The 18,523-nt window shown below is 43.4% G+C and overlaps 1 pseudogene; it reads left to right on the top strand.

The window, feature by feature from the left end:
* The first annotated feature begins 2,281 nt into the window (after positions 1-2,281).
* LOC102866206 overlaps positions 2,282-18,523 on the top strand; it is a 43,806-nt pseudogene continuing 27,564 nt past the window's right edge.

Genomic DNA, 18,523 nt, shown 5'->3' with positions numbered 1-18,523 from the left:
GAAAACTAATAGGTACGTCCTGGAGAGGGTGAAATCAAGCTGCTCCTTGGAGGCAAGGATTTGGAGACTCTGTCTCACATACTTTGGGCATATAGCTAGGAGAGACCAGTCTTTGGAGAAGGATCTCATGCTTGGAAGAGTCAAGGAAGACCATGAAGGAGATGGATTATCACAATAACTGGGGTAATAAGGGTAAGTGAGTCAGAGATAGTGAGATTAGCTCAGGACAGAGCAGGATTCAGAACTATTGTGCATAGGGTTACTATGAGTTATAATCGACTCAATGGCACATACCACCACTTGGGAGAAAGAAAGGGAATCTCCTCCCTTCTCTTGACAGCCTCCACAAAACCTTCTGGAGAATGGATCTGCTCTTACTGGTTCCAGCAATGAATTTTTAGTTTGAGAACCAAATCCAGTACTAAATCTGCTCTAACTCAGTGACTCTCCCAGGTTTACAACACTGTTAAGGATGAAGAGAAAGATGAAAAGATGCAGCTAGGGATAGAGCTAGGTGGTAGTTAGATGCCACTGAATCAACCACTACTCACAGTAACCCTATAAATAACACCATCCTTGAACATCACCCACAACAGTCACTGTGCCAAGCCATCTTGTTCAGGTTATTCCTCTTTTTCTCCGACACTCCTCTACATATCCCAGCATGGTCTTTTGGCAAGGACGAGCCCATCTTGACAACATCCTCATGTATGAAACCAAGTTTCACGGTTCTTTCCTCTAAGGAACACCCTGGTTGCACTTTTTCCATGATCGATTTGTTTGCTTTTCACATTGTGTCTCCCTGGCCCATTTCTGGGGATCCAGGGCCTTTTGAAGATCTGAAGACCAATAAAAGAAAAGAAGTATGCAATGTAATGATTAAAAACGAGCATAGAGTAAGGCCTGAAAACTAAGCCATAGCTGCTTCCATGTTGCTGTGGACTGTCAGAACGGAATCAGGTTCAAAGGAGACTCTCAGGTGATTTTCACAGGCAGTGAATCAAATGGGAGATTAATAATCGTCTGGGGTTTTTTTAAAAAATAATTTTAATGAGCATTCACAGAGATTCTGGACTTTCATTCATTCATTGCTGCACTTATCTCTCCACCCAGCCCTACCCCCCTCCTGCCCCCAGTTCGCTCCTCTCTTTCAAAAGTAAAAGAAACACTCCCTCCCTGGGACACAATCCCCCCCCACACCCTTCCCGCCGTCCCAAGTACACTCCACTATGCAACCTTAATTGTGGACTCTTGTGATAACCATTAATACCCTATCATACATCGCCTCTAAATTATTCACTCCCTCATCTGTTTCAGTGCAGTATACGCAATTTATCCAGTTGTTCTCAGTCTTACCCCAACCCTGATATCAGTCCCATTTTACAACAGTGGCACCATGCAATATTTGTCCTTTTGCAACTGAGATATTTCACTCAGCATAATGTTCTCCAGAGTCACCCATTTTGAATAATATTGCATGAGTTCCTTGTTTTTCAATGCAGCATAGTATTCCATTGTGAATATACCACAGCTTCTCTGTCCATTTGTTTGTCTATGGGCACCTGGGTTGCTTCCAACTCCTTGCTGTTGTGAACCGAGCTGCGATAAACATGGGTGTGCATATAATCCTCTGGTTTTTAACCACCTCATTGTGCACTGGGGAGTATCAACTCCAAAAGGAAACTGGATTAATCTAGAAAGCATTTCATACCATAAATGGTCAGCGTCCAGACATCTTAACACCAAAAAGGTATATACTGCGCTACATAGTTTCCTACAGAAGCAGCTGCGTTCTAGTGGCATAGTGGTCAAGAGTTGCACCGCCAACCCAAAGAAACATAGTCTGAATCCACCAGCTGCTCCCGGGAGAGGATGGGCGCTCTGCTCTTGTGTGATTTGCTGTCTGAAAACCCTCTGGAGAGTCACCTATGACTCTGGTTCCGAATTGACAGCATACAACAACAAACAGGAAGTTAAGGCTTGGTTTTCAGGCCTTCCTCTTTATCAAGAGAAATCCATGGGCCAGGGACGAAAGAGACCAGTGACCTGCCACTGGCCCCGGGAGGCACTTTGACACAAAGCTGCTCTCACACCTAGTCATGCCGGTCGGCCACTCGAGCGCTTGCGCAGTCGAGTGCAACCGGGAGCCGACGCCTGCGCAGAGAGGGCGTGACCGTCCGCTCCCCGCCCCGTCTCTCCAGAGCCACGCCAGCGCAGTTGAGATCCCTCAGCAGACAACGCCTGCGCAGTGGTGGGCCTGGAGGCTGTGGTGGTAGCGGCAATGGAAACGGCGGAACAGCAGAACGAGTTAGTGTCAGCCGAGGGCCGAAACCGGAAGGCGGTGCTGTGCCAGCGTTGCGGGTCGCGGGTGCTGCAGCCGGGGACCGCGCTCTTCTCCCGCCGACAGGTAGGGTGGAGGGATAGAGGCATGTAACATGCCGCACGCTTCTTCCTAGAGGGGCCGCGAAGGTCGCAGTCCCTCCAGCTCTCTCAATATCCGGAGACCGCATCCCTCCTCGCGCGGTTTATGAGCCACGCCCCCAGGGAGAGAGGCTCCGCCCAGGTGACCACGCCCCTCCTGGCTTTCTGTGAGTCTCCGCCCCAGGGCCACCCAGAGGCCAGGATGGGGACCGCGCACCCTGGCCAGGCTCTTGGACGGCGGAAGCCTTTTGCTGGGAACTTGACCCTGTGCCCTTCAGCTTGACTCTCCACAGCCCACCCCGTGTCCCAGTCCCGTTGGGTGAGCGCACTCGGTGCAGCCCCCGGACCGGCCCCATCAGTGGGCCGCGCGATTCCTGCCCCGGGTGGTTTAGTGCTGAGTTTTTTTGTCCCGTGAGTGAAAGGACTGCACCCTGAGTTTGCTGGTTTCCTATAGCCATGACAAACCTGGGAGACCCAGCAGGTTTATCTTTCAACTCTTTGCCTTGCTTGTTGCCAGACTGATAATGGAATCTAAATTCTAGTCTCACGTCAAACTCCACCAATCCTTTTTTTTTTCTATAATTATATTTTATTAATTTTCATAAACATTTACAGAGATTTTGGGTTTCCATTCATTCATTGTTGCACTCCACCAATCCTTAATCCACCGCCTCGTTTGTGGCACGCGAGCATCCCCACAAAGGGGCGTCAGAGTCAATCTGCAAATCCAGGAACCAACTCCAATTGGGTTTTCACAAGCAGCTACTCTTTTTTTTTAATTTATTTTTATTTATTTTTTTTTTACAAGCAGCTACTCTTAACGGCTGTTATTGTTACAAGTCAGTCTATCACGAAGCCTTTGCCAGTTTAGCTATTTACAAGTGTATAACCTATTGGCAGAAATTATAATAATTAGCAGTGCAACCCTACTTTTTTTTCAATTTTTATTTTTATTTTATTATTTGTGTGTACCGTCAAATCACATCTGACTGGTACAGGAGGTGATTGTTCCTCCTTCCCCGGCAGAGCATCTGGTGGATTCAAACCATGCGCCTCTGGGATTGCAGTGCAGCTTCTTGCCACTAGGCCACCAGAGGCAACCCTGCTTTTAATCAGTCTGATTTTCCCATCACATTAACCCCCTCTTTCAAAATGTCAACAGTTGAAACTCACCATCTACTCCGCAGGAAAAAGTTGTGACTCTGCTTCCATATTTACAGCTTTGGAAACCCCATTGGGCAGTTCTACTCTGCCATTTCAGTTCCAATGGACTTGTCAACAGAGGATGGTTGCCATTTTAAGGGTCCTCCTTAGTGAATACCTATTAAAGTTCTTTGCTAATTTTGTGATTGTGTTACTTTTTGTTATTAAGGTTTTTTAAGGCTTTCTATACATTTGATAGAGAATTGATGCCTTTGAGCTGTGGTGCTAGAGATGAGTGTTGAATATACCTTGGACTGCCAGGAGAACAAACAGGTTTATCCTAGAGAGGGTGAAGCCAGGCTGCTCCTTGGAGACAAGGATTCTGAGACTTAGTCTGGCATGCTTTGGGAATGTTGCAAAGAGGGACCAGTCCTTGGAAAGGGGAATCGTGCTTGGAAGGGGAGAGAGAGGAAGACCATCAATGAGATGGATTGATAACAGTGACTGGATTAAAGAGGGTAGATGTGTCAGAGATGGTAAAGTTGACACAGGATAGAGCAGGTTTCAAGGCTGTTGTACATAGGATTGCTGTGAGTCACAAGTAACTTGATGGCACATAACAACAACATATATTTGAGTATTTTATTATTACTGGATATAAGCTCTCCCTGGGTTATATACATCTGATTGATACATACCTGTAGGTATGAACTAACCTCTGAAATCTGTTGCATTAAGAGGTATATGCAACCAAGATGCATTAATGAGTGACTGAAATGCAAATTTGGGAACAAGGAAGAAGATTCAGTAGTCGGAAAATATAGACTAGATGACAGAAATGAGGCTGGAGATAGAATTTTGTACAATCACTGATTTAGTCATTGAACATACCTTTTCTAAGAAGCACAAACTGTGACTGTACACATGGACCTCACCTAAGATTGATTATATCTATGGAACAAATCTTTATAGAAGCTCAACAACAGCTGTGAAAACTAGGCCAGGTGCTGATTGTGGAGCACACCATCACTACTCATATGCAAGTTCAAACTAAAATGAAAGAAAATTCATAAGAACCAAAATTTGACCTTGAGTCTATCCCACCTGAGTTTAAAAACCATCTCAGGAACAAGTTTCAGGCCTTGAACACTAATGAACAAAGACTAGATGAGCTGTTGTAGGATACCAAGAATAGCATCCATGAAGAATGTAGAAGTTCATTACAAAAACAGAAGAGGAAGGAAAGCCCAAGATGTATGTCACAAGAGACTCTGAATATTGCACTAAAATGCCAAGAAGCCAAAGGAAAAGGAAGAAATCAGCTGAACAAAAGACTTCAAAGGGCAGCTTAGGAAGACAAAGCAAAGTACAATAAAATGTTCAAAGAACTGGAGTCAGAAAATCTAAAGGGCTGAACTTACTCTGTATTTCTTAAGCTGAAGGAACTGAAGAACAAATTCAAGCCTTGGGTTGCAGTTCTTAAAGATGCTATGGGTAGGATATCATATGATCCAGGAGGCATCAAAAGAAGATGGAAGGAGTCTTTCTACAAAAATGGTGCCAAAAGTGAAGAAGTCCCTGTCCCTCCAAAACTGAAGCCAAAGCAAAGGCATTAAAAGCCAAAACTGGAAGAGTGCCCCCAGGAGAAACAAGCTTGACCACTATCTCATCATCAAGTCTCTCCAGATCACTGAGTTAGCCATGAAGAAAATAAAAGATAACAACACACTTGTGTTCTTTTTGGAATGTCATGGTCAACATGCACCAAATCAAACAAACTGTAAAGAAGCTCTGTGACATTAATGTGGCCAAGGTCAACACCTTGATTAGGTCTGATGGAGAGAAAAAGGCTGATGTTTGACTTACTCCTGGCTATGATGTTTTGGATGTTGGTAAAAAATATTGGGATTATCTAAATTTAATCTAGCTGGTTAATTCTAAATACACATTTTTCTCACACACACAAAAAAGGTGGTGTACAGAGTCACTGTACCAAAATGAATTGGCTGACACAGAAGAATTTCATGAAACATATGATTAAGAGGCAAGAATGGCAAGTTCAAGTTACTCTGCAGGAATTGGCAAAACAAGGCCCCAGGAATTGATGGAATACCAGTTGACATATTTCAGCAAACAGATGCTGCCCTGGTCATGCTCACTAGGTAGTGCCAAGAAATCTATAGGATAACCACCGGGCCAACTGACTGTAAGAGATCCATATTTATTCCCATTCCAAAAAAGAGGTGACCCAACATTGTGGAATTTGTTGAACAATATCAGTAATAACACAATCAAGCAAAATCCTGCTGCAGATTATCCAAAAGTGTCAGGAACAGTACATTGAGAGAACTACCAGCACTACAAGCCGGGTTTAGAAGAGGCTGTGGCACTAGAGTCATTATTGCTAGTGTCAGATGGATCTTGGCTGAAAGCAAAGAGTACCGGAGGAGTGTCTCTCTGTTTCATTGACTATGCTAAGGCATTTGACGGTGGATCACAACAGATTATGGCTAACCTTGAGAAAAATGAGAATCCCTGCATTGCAATCCCAGAGGTACGCAGTTCAAATCCAACAGATGCTCTGCTGGAGAAGGAGGGGGCAATCTCCTCCTGTACGAGTCAGATCTGATTTGACAGTACACGTAAAAATAATACAATAAAAGTAAAAAAAAAAAAAAAAAAAAAAAAAAAAAAAAAAAAAAAGAATCCCAGAACACTTGATTGTGCTCATGCGAAACCTGTAATTGGACCAGGAAGCAGTCCTCAGAAGAGCACAAGGAAACACTACATGGTTCAAAATTAGGAAAGGAGTGTGTAAGGGATGCATCTTTGTCCCTATCTTTTCAATGTGTATGTTGGACCAATCATTTGGGAGGCTGGTCTTTATGAGGAAAAATGTAGCATCAGGATTGGAGATTTATCAGCAGCCTGCATTATGCAGATGACATAACCTTGCTTGCTGGAACGGAAGTATTTGCTGCAGTAGGCCAAAGACTGTAGTCTTCTATATGGATTGAAGCTTAACATCAAGAAGACAAAGATTCTCACCACAGGGCCAGTTGGCAGCACCATGATGGATGGAGAGGAGATTGAGGCTGTTAACAATTTCAGCTTGCCCAGTGCCACAATCAACATCCTTGGCACCAGCAGACAGGAAATCAAAAGCCAAATTGCATTAGGGAAATCTGCTGTCAGTGATCTCTCCAAAGTGCTAAAGATCAGTGATGTAAGTCTAGAGACTAAGGTGTGCCTGATTCAGGTTATAGTCTTCATAGTTACTTGCTATGAATCAGAGAGCTGGACAAAGCCTCTGAGTAATGGTGCTTGAGAAGAGTATTGAACATACCTGGAATGCCGAAAGAACATTTACATCTTTTGCCCTTTGTGCTTTTTATTATTATATTAATAATCCATTGTGAAAATCTGACAACATTGCCACTGCATTTTCTTCTAAGAATTTTACTGTTTTAATTTGCACACTTGTGTCCTTACTCCATTTTTAATTGGTCTTTATGTATAGTGTGAGACTTGGATACTGTTTTCTTTTTCTGCATGTGGAAATCCAATTTTCTCAACATTATTGATTGTAGATATCCTTCTTTCATCACCAAATGGACCTAGCACCCTGGTGAGAAATCAGTTTGCCATGGGTATGTGAGTTTGTGTCTGTACTCTCAATTCTATTCCATTGATCTACATGCATTTTAAAATTTTTCATTCCTGTGTGATATATTTCATTTTAAACTGATCTTACCAGAAGTTGTATTGACCAAATCACATACATTGCACTGCTTTCTTTTTCTTTTTATCAACTAACAAAATGACTCCTAATGTAGAATAGGTATCAGAAAATATCTTTATGTTTTGGTTTTGGTTTTTTCATTATTTTTGAAAAGACATAGAAGTGAGCTTTTCCTGTTTAAAAATTTTACTTGAAAGTTTATAAATCATTGAATTTTCATTCAGTCATTCATAGACATTTTGTTTTAAGGAGGTGCTTTTGGTTTTATACAGAGCTTCACTATTTCTAGAAATCTCCTTTTTCTTGTGAAAGAAATGTTAGAGAGAGCCTCTGTTTGCATGGGCTCTAGAATAGCTCAGTCTTGCTCCAACCTCAGTTCTCCTCTTCATTTCAGTCCTATATTATTTTTCTGTTTTTCCCCCCACAAAGTGATTTTTACAAAAAATGTCGCTTATAGCCCTTTGACGTTAACAGGAAATTTTGAAATAGATCCCACGGGAGATTCTAACTGGCTACTGCTTCTTCCTCATGTGGTGTGCCTCATCCTTCTAGAGAAGAAGTCTTTACTCTTACAGAGAACAAGTAATTTGCTATTTTAGAGACACCAAACCCCTTAACTGAATATGCGTTGGGGTAGCTCTTTCGTCTTCATCATACTGAAACGTTCCAGAGGAAAAAAGCCATCAGGGTAATAGCATCTTTGAATATGTTAAAGGGGTACTCCCAGACAGTCAGATGACCTGGAGAAGGTGTAAAGGGCCCAGTGCACAGGTGGCCCGGTCGCATTCGTTCTTACTCTGCCTGATGGAATAAACGACCTACTATAGTCTCTGAAACCAAAACCATCTCTCTGCTATTCAGTTGATTCTGACTCAGAGCTCAGAATAGATCTGCCCAAATTGTTTCCAAAGGAAATTATCACATCTTTGTCCCTTTGGAATAGCAGTTTTATTTGTTTTTATGTGCCAATGAGTGAGAGTGTTCAAACTGTGAATTGCACAAGAGGAAATTGTCCATCTTTCTCCTGTGGGACAACTGGTGGATTCAAACTGCGTACCTTTGGGTTGTCAGTGAAACCCGTTACCTGATAGGCTACCAGAGCTCCCTCCAAAATGCCAACTAAGACTCACTGCCATCAAGTCAGAACCAGTAGGTTTCTGAAGCTGTAAAACACACAGCAGGATGTTATCCGTCTTTCTCCTGAGGAGCCAGTGGTGGATTCACACCATCAGAGAAGTGCAGCCTTTTTGAGTGAGCAGCCCTACAGACTGCACCACCAGACTCCCTGGCACAGTCTCTAGATGGGAACAGTTTGAGCCTGCTACTATTAAGTGTCATTCAGTCAGTTCCAATTTACAGTGATTCCTCTCGACAACAGAGCAAATCTAAAGCACTGCCCATTCCAGGCCATCTTTACAGTCATAACTGTGTTGGGCCTATGGTTACAACCACTGTGTCAGTCTGTCTCCTGTCTTATTGAAGGTGTTCCTCTTTTATGCCAGCCCTCTAATTTACCAAACATAATGCCCTTCCCCAGGGACTAGTCCCTCCTAATAATGCTATAATTAAAAGGTATCAATTATTTTTCGTTCTTATTCACTGCACAGCTTTTGCATGCATATATTATTGTTGTAGGTGCCATCGAGTAAAGTACAACTCTTAGCAACCCTATGAACAAAAGATGTGAACCCTGTTCTATCCTGCGCCATCCTCACACTTTCTGACACACTAGAGCCCATTGTGGCAGTCACTGTGGCAGTCCACCTGGTTGAAGGTCTCCTCTCCTTTGTGGACCCTTTGCCTTTTCAAGCATGTTATCCCTCGCCAAGGAACAGCCCCTCCTAGCAGCATTCCTGAATACATGAGGCTAAGCTTTATCATCTTTTCCTCCAAGGAACACTCTCAGTTCACTTTGTCTGAGACAAACTTGTTAACAGTCCATGGAATGTTCAACACTCTTCTCCAGCACCACAGTTTAAAAGTATCAATTCTTCTGTCTCCTTATTCATTGTCCAGCTCTCAGATGCATAGCAAGTGACTGTATCAGATGCACCTTAGTCCTCATACTGACATCACTGCTCCTCATGAATATGAGGTAATTGAAAATACCATGGTTTAAATCAGGCCCATCTTAGTTCTCAAGGTGACAGGTTTTTGCTTTTTAACGCTTTAAAGAGGTCTTTTGCCGCAGTGCAGTAATGCCATTTGATTTCTTGACTGTTGCTTCCATCAGCATTGATTATGCTTCAAGAAAGTTGAATCCCTGATAGCATCAACTTTTCTTCTTCAACGTGATGCTGCTTGTTGGGCCAGATGTCAGAATTTTTGTTTTCTTGATATTGAGTTGTACTTCATCCTGAAGGCTGTAATCTTAATGTTCATCAGTCCTTCATCATGCTTCAAGTCCTCATCACTTTCAGCAAACAAGGATGTGTGTCACCGTCATATCACAGATTGTTAATGAATTCTTTTCTTTGATGCCTCCATCATCATGTAGTTCAGCTTTTCAGACTATTTGGTCAGCATGCAGATTGAATAAGTAACCTTCAGCCTTGTCTTTTCCACAGTTCTTTAGTCTAGAGCAGTATTTCTTAACTGGAGGTCATTTTGGTAATGTCTGGATACATTTTTCACTCTCAAAATTGAGGGGTTGCTGCTGGCTTCTAGGAGGTAGAAGTCAAAGATGCTACTAAATATCCTAAATGCACGGGATGGTCGCAAACAAAATTTTCTTCATCCCAAGATGTCAGTACTGCTTAGGTTGAGAAACTCTGGCCTAAAGGCGTCAAAACACTGATCTATAAGCTCACAAACTATACAAGCTCCCGTGTCTTATCTCTTACTCCTATACTATACACATACAGGTAAGCTGTGTAACTATTTGGATTTCTGAGAGTTAAGGAATGAAGAAGGAGCTCCAGTGACCTGGTGGGTAAGGATTTGCAATACCCTGCCAAAGGCAAGCAGTTAGAATCCACCAGCTGCTGCTCAGGGGAAAGACAGACAGTGTCCTCCTGTGTGATTTACAGCCTCTGAAAACTTGCTGGAGGGTCAGCTGTGAGTTGGTTCTAATGTGAAGGCACTTAAAAACAAGGCTGTTATAAATAGTGGATTAGCCTAGCTGGCATGATTCTAGTACTCCTCTTTTACTCCCTTACTCCTCTATTACTCCATTACTCCACTATTATGCCACTGTTACTTCATTACTCCACTATTATGCCACTTTTGCTCCATTACTACCCTGTTATTCCACTATTACTCCACTATTTGTACAACATGTATTTTTTGTTCTAAGTCATATAAATGGTCTGGAGTTTTTTTGGGGGGGTTAATTCATTTTAATGAAAGTTTACAGAGGCTTTGGATTTCCATTCATTCATTGTTGCACTTTTCTCCCTGCCCACCCCTCCCCCCAGTTTGCTCTTCTCTTTGAAAAGTAAAGGAAAAATTCTTTCATTGTTATACAATCCCTCCCCCCCCAAGTCTACTACACTATGCAGCCTTCTTTCTAGACTCCTGTCATGACAATAATACTTAATCATATATTCCTTTTAAACAGTTCTCTCCCTCATCCATTTCAATGCAGTATACATTATTTATCCCATCTTTCTCAGTCTCCCCCCACCCCAATATCAGTCCCATTTTACAACAGTTGCACTATGTAGTATTTGTCCTTTTGTGGCTGAGATATTTCACTCAGCATAATGTCCTCCAGGGTCACCCATTTTGTATAATATTTGATGAGTTCCTTGTTTTTCAAAGCGTAGTATTCCATTGTATACCACAACTTCTCTATCCATTCGTTTGTTGATGGGCATATAAATGGGTTTTAAGCCATATAAATATTTGCATCCTTGAATTAAATAACTTCTTAAACTCTTCCCAGACCACAGTCGCAATGGCAAAGTTTAACAAGACAGGAAGCAATGAATGTTGGAGAGGATGTGGAGAGATTAGAACTTTCATACATTGTTGATGTGGTTGTAAAATGGTACACACACTCTGGAATACAGTTTGATGTTTCCTCAAAAAGCTAAACATTTAAAAAAAAAGGAGCTTGTCACTGTCTGTTCACCAGCAACAAACAGCGACACCCTGATGGGGGTAAGCAGGATGGAGACACACCACTCTGGGAGCCGATCAGAGAGTCAGTCCAGCTCAATTTTATTGGGATCTGCAGTGTACGTATATACGAACAAGTAAACAGGAAGACAGGAAAGGGTGGGCTTGCAGACGTTGGACTTGCGGACTGGATAGGAGAACCTCAGCCTCGTGTGGACAACTCTCAGCTCAACAGATGTGGCAGTCATCTTCCCAGGAGGTGAGCTTTCTCACGCCGGTATAGCCAAACACAGGGGAGCTTTCTCTACCTCGTATGAAAGGCCATTGGGAGGCTTGCACTTATCCGGAGCTAGGCGATCTTTCCTGGCCAGAGGCCCTCCCTTCCTCCCCAACATTCCCCAACAAAAGCTGAACATAGAAATTCTATATGACCCAGCTATTTTACTGCTGTAAATTATGATTGAGACCAAATGGAGATTTGTACAGCTATGTTCATAGGAGGATTATTTATAATAGCAAGAACGTTAGAAATAAGCCCAAATGTCTTGTTCATCAACAAACTACTGGCTTGAGAAATTGTGGTACATTCACATGATGGAATACTATGCAGCACTCAAGAGCAACGATTTTTAAAAATTATAACATGGGAGAAGCTTGAAAGCATTCTCCTGGGTGAACTGACTCAGGCTCTAAGGATGAATACTGCAAAAGACCAATATTGTAAAAACAGAAGGACAACTACTAAGATGTGTATAAAAGTTCAGAGAGGAAAGGGGAGGGGGCGCGGGGGCTGGGTGGAGGGGATCATGAGGTCACAGAGTTTGATCGGTGGAAAGAGGAGGTGACGAAATTAGGAAAGAGCCAGTGGGGATCGTAAATGACGCGGTAATGGTGGGCACAGATCAATGGTGATTAATTTTCTATGACACGATGTATGGGTTTGATCATATGAAACACAGTAGGAATGAAAACACCTCTTACATAAAGTTTGTGGCAGAGAAAGTTCTAATTAAGCTTAGTAGTGACAAGGGCCGCTCTGGTGGTGTAGTCTGTAGGGAGCTGAGCTGCCAACCCAAAGGCCACATCTCTCTGGGAGTTCAAATCCACCAGCAGCTCTGAGAGAGAAACAGTCTCCACCCTTGCGATTTACAGCTGTGGAAACCTGGTTGGTTTCCACTCAATAAGTTTTGTAGTTTGTAGTGGCAAAGAGATCAACATGATGGCATTTATTAGTTATGAAAGAAATGTTTGACCCCTTAAAAGTTCTGACTCATCAAGAACACAGAATGTTATTAAAGTGGTTAGAGAAGATAATGTGGTAAAATGGAAAAGAAGGAAAGACAAAAAACGAGCTAGGGTGGAGTGAATGCAGTTAAAATAGGGGACGTAAGGTAGCTGTGGAGTTGAATCATCCCCGTGGGAAGAGGAGCTAACCAGAGTGGGAGTAAGAAAGAGTAATAAAAGAAGGACTAGCCTGGGAGCCAATCCATGAATGGTGAAGGGTGACCAGAACTACCACAGCTCACCAGAGGAGGAGGGGGAGAAATGTGCAACAATGAATTCTTTTAAAAAATACCATCTAATTGAGAAACTATGGTACATTCACACAGTGGAGTACTATGCAGCATTGAATAAAATGAATAATTCACTATATAAGATGATTATAAAAACTAGAGAAAGGTTTATAGACATAAGCTAATATGGTTATCAGAAAGGGAAAGGGGGCAGGGAGTAGAAAATTAATGCCTAGACAGTAAACACTTCATTAGAATGGGTGAAGGAAAGGGCAATGTGGAATGAATGATAGACATTGTATGTATTTCATTAAATCTATAGGGGGAAAAAACACCCAAACATGTGAATAATTGAGTGGGGCAGGAAGGGCACCAAACAACCCAGTGTGCTTTGTAAGCTTTCACACAAATCACAGTTTAACATAAAATAAAAGAGCATCTCAAAGAAAAAAATACCTAGGAGTAAATTGAACCAGAGAATTAAAATGCTTGTAGGCTGAAACAATCAAGTATTGCTGAAACAAGTGGCCTAAATAAATAAAAGGCCCTTCTGTGTTCATGTGTTGGAAGACTTGATGTTCAGACATCCTCACTACCCAGGCGTTAGAGGGAGGGAGGAGGAGGAGTCACTGCTTAGGGGATGCTGAGCTCCTGTGGCGGGTAAGGATGGTGGTGCTGTAGATCATGATGAACATCGTGTGCAAAGGATGACAGGTGTTTTATAATATCAGAAAAATGGGATTCAAAATAGAGCATGCATCTCAGGAGCAGTTGGTGGCCTCAAATCATGTGCCTTTGGGATTGCAGCACAGCTTCTTGCCACTAGGCCTCTAGAGTTCCTTTCACCTACATAAAGCAGGGTTATTCTCGTTAACCTATTGCTAGGTAACAAAAACCCCCCAAACACAGGCTGAAACCCTAATGGTTATTAATTTTGCCCACAAATTTGGGGGCTGCCTATGCTTACTTAGGGAGGCAGTTCTCATATGGGATCTTCCATGGGATGGCACTCAGAGGGGTCTTCGGGAAAGCCGCTTGCGTCACATGTTTTCCTGGGTTCTGGGAAGATTCAAACAGCTGAGGGTTGAACAGACTCCAGAGTCCTCCTCCTGTAGGTTTAGTCTCAGGGTAGTGGACTTCTATAGGTCTCTCCAAATGGTGGCCAAAGGCGTCCAAGGTGGGAGAAGGTTGCATAGTTCTTTCTAGCCTCACCTGCCACCTCCAAACACATTATATTAGTCAGGGGAGTCATAGTCACATGCCCAGCTTCAAGGGAAGGGGCATGGACCTCAAATCTTGGCAAGAGGATTGTCAGAGAATGTGAGGGTATGTTTTAAAACCACCCCAGAAACCCACAGAAGAAAAAAAAAAAAAGAAACCCACAGAAGAGGTTAAATGACAAAAAATGTTAATAGAAGTTTGCTCTGGTGGCCCAGTTGGTAAGAAGTTACACTGCAAACTCAAAGGCAACCAGTTCGAATCCACCGGCTACTCTGCGGGATAAAGATGGACAATCTCCCATGTGATTTAGCGTCTCTGAAAACTCAGTGAAGGGTCACCTCTGAATCATTTCCAGCTCCACAGCAAGTTTGTTATTTATTTTAATATTTTCTTTTTTTGCTGTCTGAGGAGGTTGTCTGGGACTAGGGGCACCTGCCCGGATTCTAAACCGAGCAGTTAGCCCACGTGGTCAGGAATCTAACTGCAAACTTTGGTTCTTAAGGAGCTGAGTTAGCTATTTGTTTTGAGATGATGATTTCCTACATTCCACCCTAATAGCTCACTGCTGCAGAGTCTAAACCAATGGGTAGCTGGCCTTCCAGCAGGTGTCAGAGGCTGGAAATCACGTGGGAGGAATTTGCCCACAGGGCAGCTGGTGGATTAAACCTGCTGAAAGGCTTGGCCTGAGGGTTAGCAGCGGGACTCCCCATGGGCTCCAACACCCTGACAGCCTATCTGAAAATCCTTATTATCTTCTCACTCCATCCATTAGTTAACACTAATGCCCTTAGCCTTTCAGAGAATAGTTGAGATGCACAGACATGGGGGGAGGGGGGGATACATATTTTTATGCGAATAAGAGTTTTCTGCATTTGTTTGCCAACTGAACTCCCCACCAATTTTTTTCATAAACATGTAAAAAAAAACCTGGCATAGCTGAGCTTATAAAAATACCCTTGCAGCAAGGCACAGTTTGTAAACAAGGGTAGAAAGCATGTGTTATGTGAAAATATGATATAGTTTGTGTGCCTGACTTAGGGAATCTAAATGAGAATTGTTGATGAGTAGAGAAAAGAAGACTCAATATGACACCTTGAATAGATTTTTAATTATGCTATTGGCCATTCTTTGGAGAGGGACATCATGCTTGGGAGGATGGAGGGACAGCACAAGAGAGGAAGACCCTCGATGAGATGATTGAGTCAGTGAGTGGGGTAATGTGGGTAGGTGTGTCTGAGACAGTGAGATTGGCACAGGAGAGAGCAGGGTTTAGGGCCATTGTATGTAGGGTCACTATGAGTTGCAGGCTACTCGACGGCACATAAAAAAATCATCCATAAATTACTAATAAGATGAGAGAGATTTGATGCATTGGTGTAGTTTTGCCAGAGAAGCAAAACCTGTGACATATATGGGGAGACTTTCTTTCAGGAAATGCCTCACCCAGTTGTGGGGGCTGCCAAGCCCAAATCCATAGGTCATGCAGCAGTATGGAAACCTGCTGGCCCACAGGATTGTGCTGGCTGCCGAATCCAGAGTCTGCAGGCTTCTGTTCCTGGACCCAGAGGTCAGGCAAATGAGAAAAGTGCAGGGTACAACAAGCTTTGCCAGATCATCTATTCATAGTCTGGGGGCAGGTCTCACCTCCAAGGCAACTCCACTTCCAGCTGATTGTCTGATTACTTCAGATCACATCATGGGGTGATTCTATTACATTTTGGAGGAGATCACACAGTGTCTGTCAGACCGCTAAGAGCCATATCCTCACAGAGTGATGAGGATGTTGTTAGGTGCCACCAAGTCGAGTACGACTCTGTGAACAACTGATCTGGACCCTGTCCCATTCTGTGCCATCCTCACACTTCCTGACACACAAGAGCCCTTGGAGCAGTCATCGGGCCAGTGCACCTGGTTGAGGGTCTTCCTCTCCTTACCCGACCCTCCAGCCTTCCCAGCATCTTGTCCTCCAAGGAATACAAGCCCAAAGTATGTGAGGCGAAGCTTTATCATTCTTGTCTCCAAAGAGCACTCCAGCTGCACCATCTGTCTCCAAGACATAGCTGTTCTCTTGGCTGTCCGTGGGATGTTCAGTGCTCTTCTCCAGCACCACAGCTCAAAGGCATCAATTCTTCTGTCATCCTTATTCACCGTCCGGCTCTCAGATGCATAACAAGTGATCGGAAAGACTATGACCTGAGTCAGACACATCTTAGTCTTCAAACTGCCATAATTATCCCTCAGTAGTTTGGAGAAGTCCCAACTGCAGATTTTCCCAGTGCATTGTGTCTCCTTATTTCCTGACTGCTGATACTAAGGGTGTTAATTGTTAATTGTGGATCCATGCAAGATGAAGCTTTTGATAGTTTCAATCTCTTCTACGACCTTCTTGGTATTTGTTGCCTGTCGGTCCATTGGTAAGAATTTTTTTTTCCTCAGCATTGATATGCAGTCCATACCGAAGGCTATATTCCTTGATATTCTGCAACAAGCCCAGATGATGCAAAGCATTAATCATCTTAAGATAGTCTTACACTAAAATTACGAACAGTGAGAGCAAAGCTGGTTTGGGGAACCTCCCGCAAAAAAATGTATAAGCAGTTTCTGATTTTTTGTCTTTCTTTTGTTAAAAATGACACCCTGCATTCTTGGTTAGGTGTCCTAACTCTTCACTTCCCTTACATTGAGTTAAGATGCGATATCATTGACATCTACAATATAGGGGGGAGGCCAGAAGTATTTTCCAGGAATTTGAAGCCAAAAGAAAGTTAGTTAGGACTAGAGTTTTAGGTTTCCTTGTTTCCTAACTGTAGTCCCTGTCTCTTACCTTTGTCTAGTCCCAGTGTCAGTTGGGTTGGAGAAAGTCTCAGTGGCTCAGGGCCAGTGAGTCCAACCAACTCAAAGCTGACTCTACATTGGGTTTCTGAGGCTGTAAATATCACAGGCTGAGATTGTCCATCTTTTCTCCTGCAGAACTTGTAGAGAGGAGTAGCCCTTGGATTAGCAACTCTCTACAGACTTGGCCAGCAGAGAAAGTATCAGGGACACATTTAAGCAACAGATGAGGCAAAACGAATGGCTGGAGTAACTACAGTAATAAGAGTAGGGACTATTTTCTGTAATGGCATCCTTAGATGAGGTTCCAGGTGATAAGGGAAAGGGCAGCACACGAATTTCTAATCTCATAAACTGAGTGCCTAGGTGATGGGGAGTGGAAATGCCATACATGCTGCTGCCTCCTCCCTCTCAGGAATATTCAATTCGAAACACCTGACCCAGGGTTCAGAGGCATACACCTTGGCCATGATGTGGGCTTCTGATTGCATGCATGCAGGGCGAGCCTACCTCTTCTCTAAGGAAGTGTTTACCTTTTTTGAACTAATGTCATTTCTTCCCTTTCATTCTCATTGTATACTGAGGCCATCCTTCTTTTGAAGCATTGGAAGTGGTGTAGGGGTGGGGAGTAGTATATTGACAGTACAGAGGAGCGGCCAGCCCTCCAAGCTCGGTGCACTTATCTGGGACAAGTAGAAGTGTACAAATCAGCCCACTGAAAGGAATTCAAGGGACTGGGAAGGGACACCTTCTGTTAACTGGAAAGTCATCTAGATTGAGGGTCTGAGGAATCTGGGGAATGACATTCCAAATTCTACAACTAGATTATCCTTTCTAGGACTCACTCTTTTTTTTTAAACGTTTCTCAGAGTTTATTGCACTCTGGGCTACTCAGCAAGGGGAGTAGCCCTGGGGGTTGGGCTTCGGGGTTTATATGGGGCCATTGCAGTGTCTCGCTGGGGCCTAAAGTTTCTGGTCTTGGGAAACTGGTTCTGGGGAATGTCCTGACATAGGATTGTCTGAGTTTTGGTTTTGGAAAATATCCTGACATAGGATTTTTGAGTTGAGCTTCAACCTCCATTTTTCTTTTTAGCCTAACCTTCCCACCTTTGGGGTGATTTGGGGCGACAAGGTCTTCTGGCTGCTTCCTGCTGGATGGGGGCATAGTGGGGTTTAAGGGAGACGGGGAGTGGTGTGTACTTCATCAGGCACAGTTCACTGATGGTTTGGTTGGTAAATGCATGAAACTGCATTTGTTCAGAAGGACAGCGATGGCAAGAGGCTTCTGAGAAGGGTGTCTTCTTCCTGACAGTTCATAGAGCTGTGGTCAGAAGGCAGATCAGTGGAGGTCATGCCGTGTAAGATCATAGGACTGAAACTCTTTGGTGTATGTATCAGGGTCTCTGGAGAAGGTGCCACGGCGCTTCTCTAATTGTGGTAGATTACTAAGAGAGAAGGATATACAAACACGGACTGTAGCCTCAGTTCTTGCTACCTCATGGAGGGGTAGCGGGGGGTGGGATCAAGTAGAGGGATTTAGTGCAGAGGGGGTGGGTGGGGGTCGTCACAGGCTTGTGAGCGGAGGTGA

This window comes from Elephantulus edwardii, unplaced genomic scaffold, assembly GCF_000299155.1.
Source record: "Elephantulus edwardii isolate Elephantulus edwardi_28Jun2011 unplaced genomic scaffold, EleEdw1.0 scaffold00063, whole genome shotgun sequence".
Classification (NCBI taxonomy): Eukaryota; Metazoa; Chordata; class Mammalia; order Macroscelidea; family Macroscelididae; genus Elephantulus; species Elephantulus edwardii.
The sequence above is the reverse complement of the archived record's forward strand: the minus strand, read 5'-3'. Positions and strand labels throughout refer to the sequence as shown.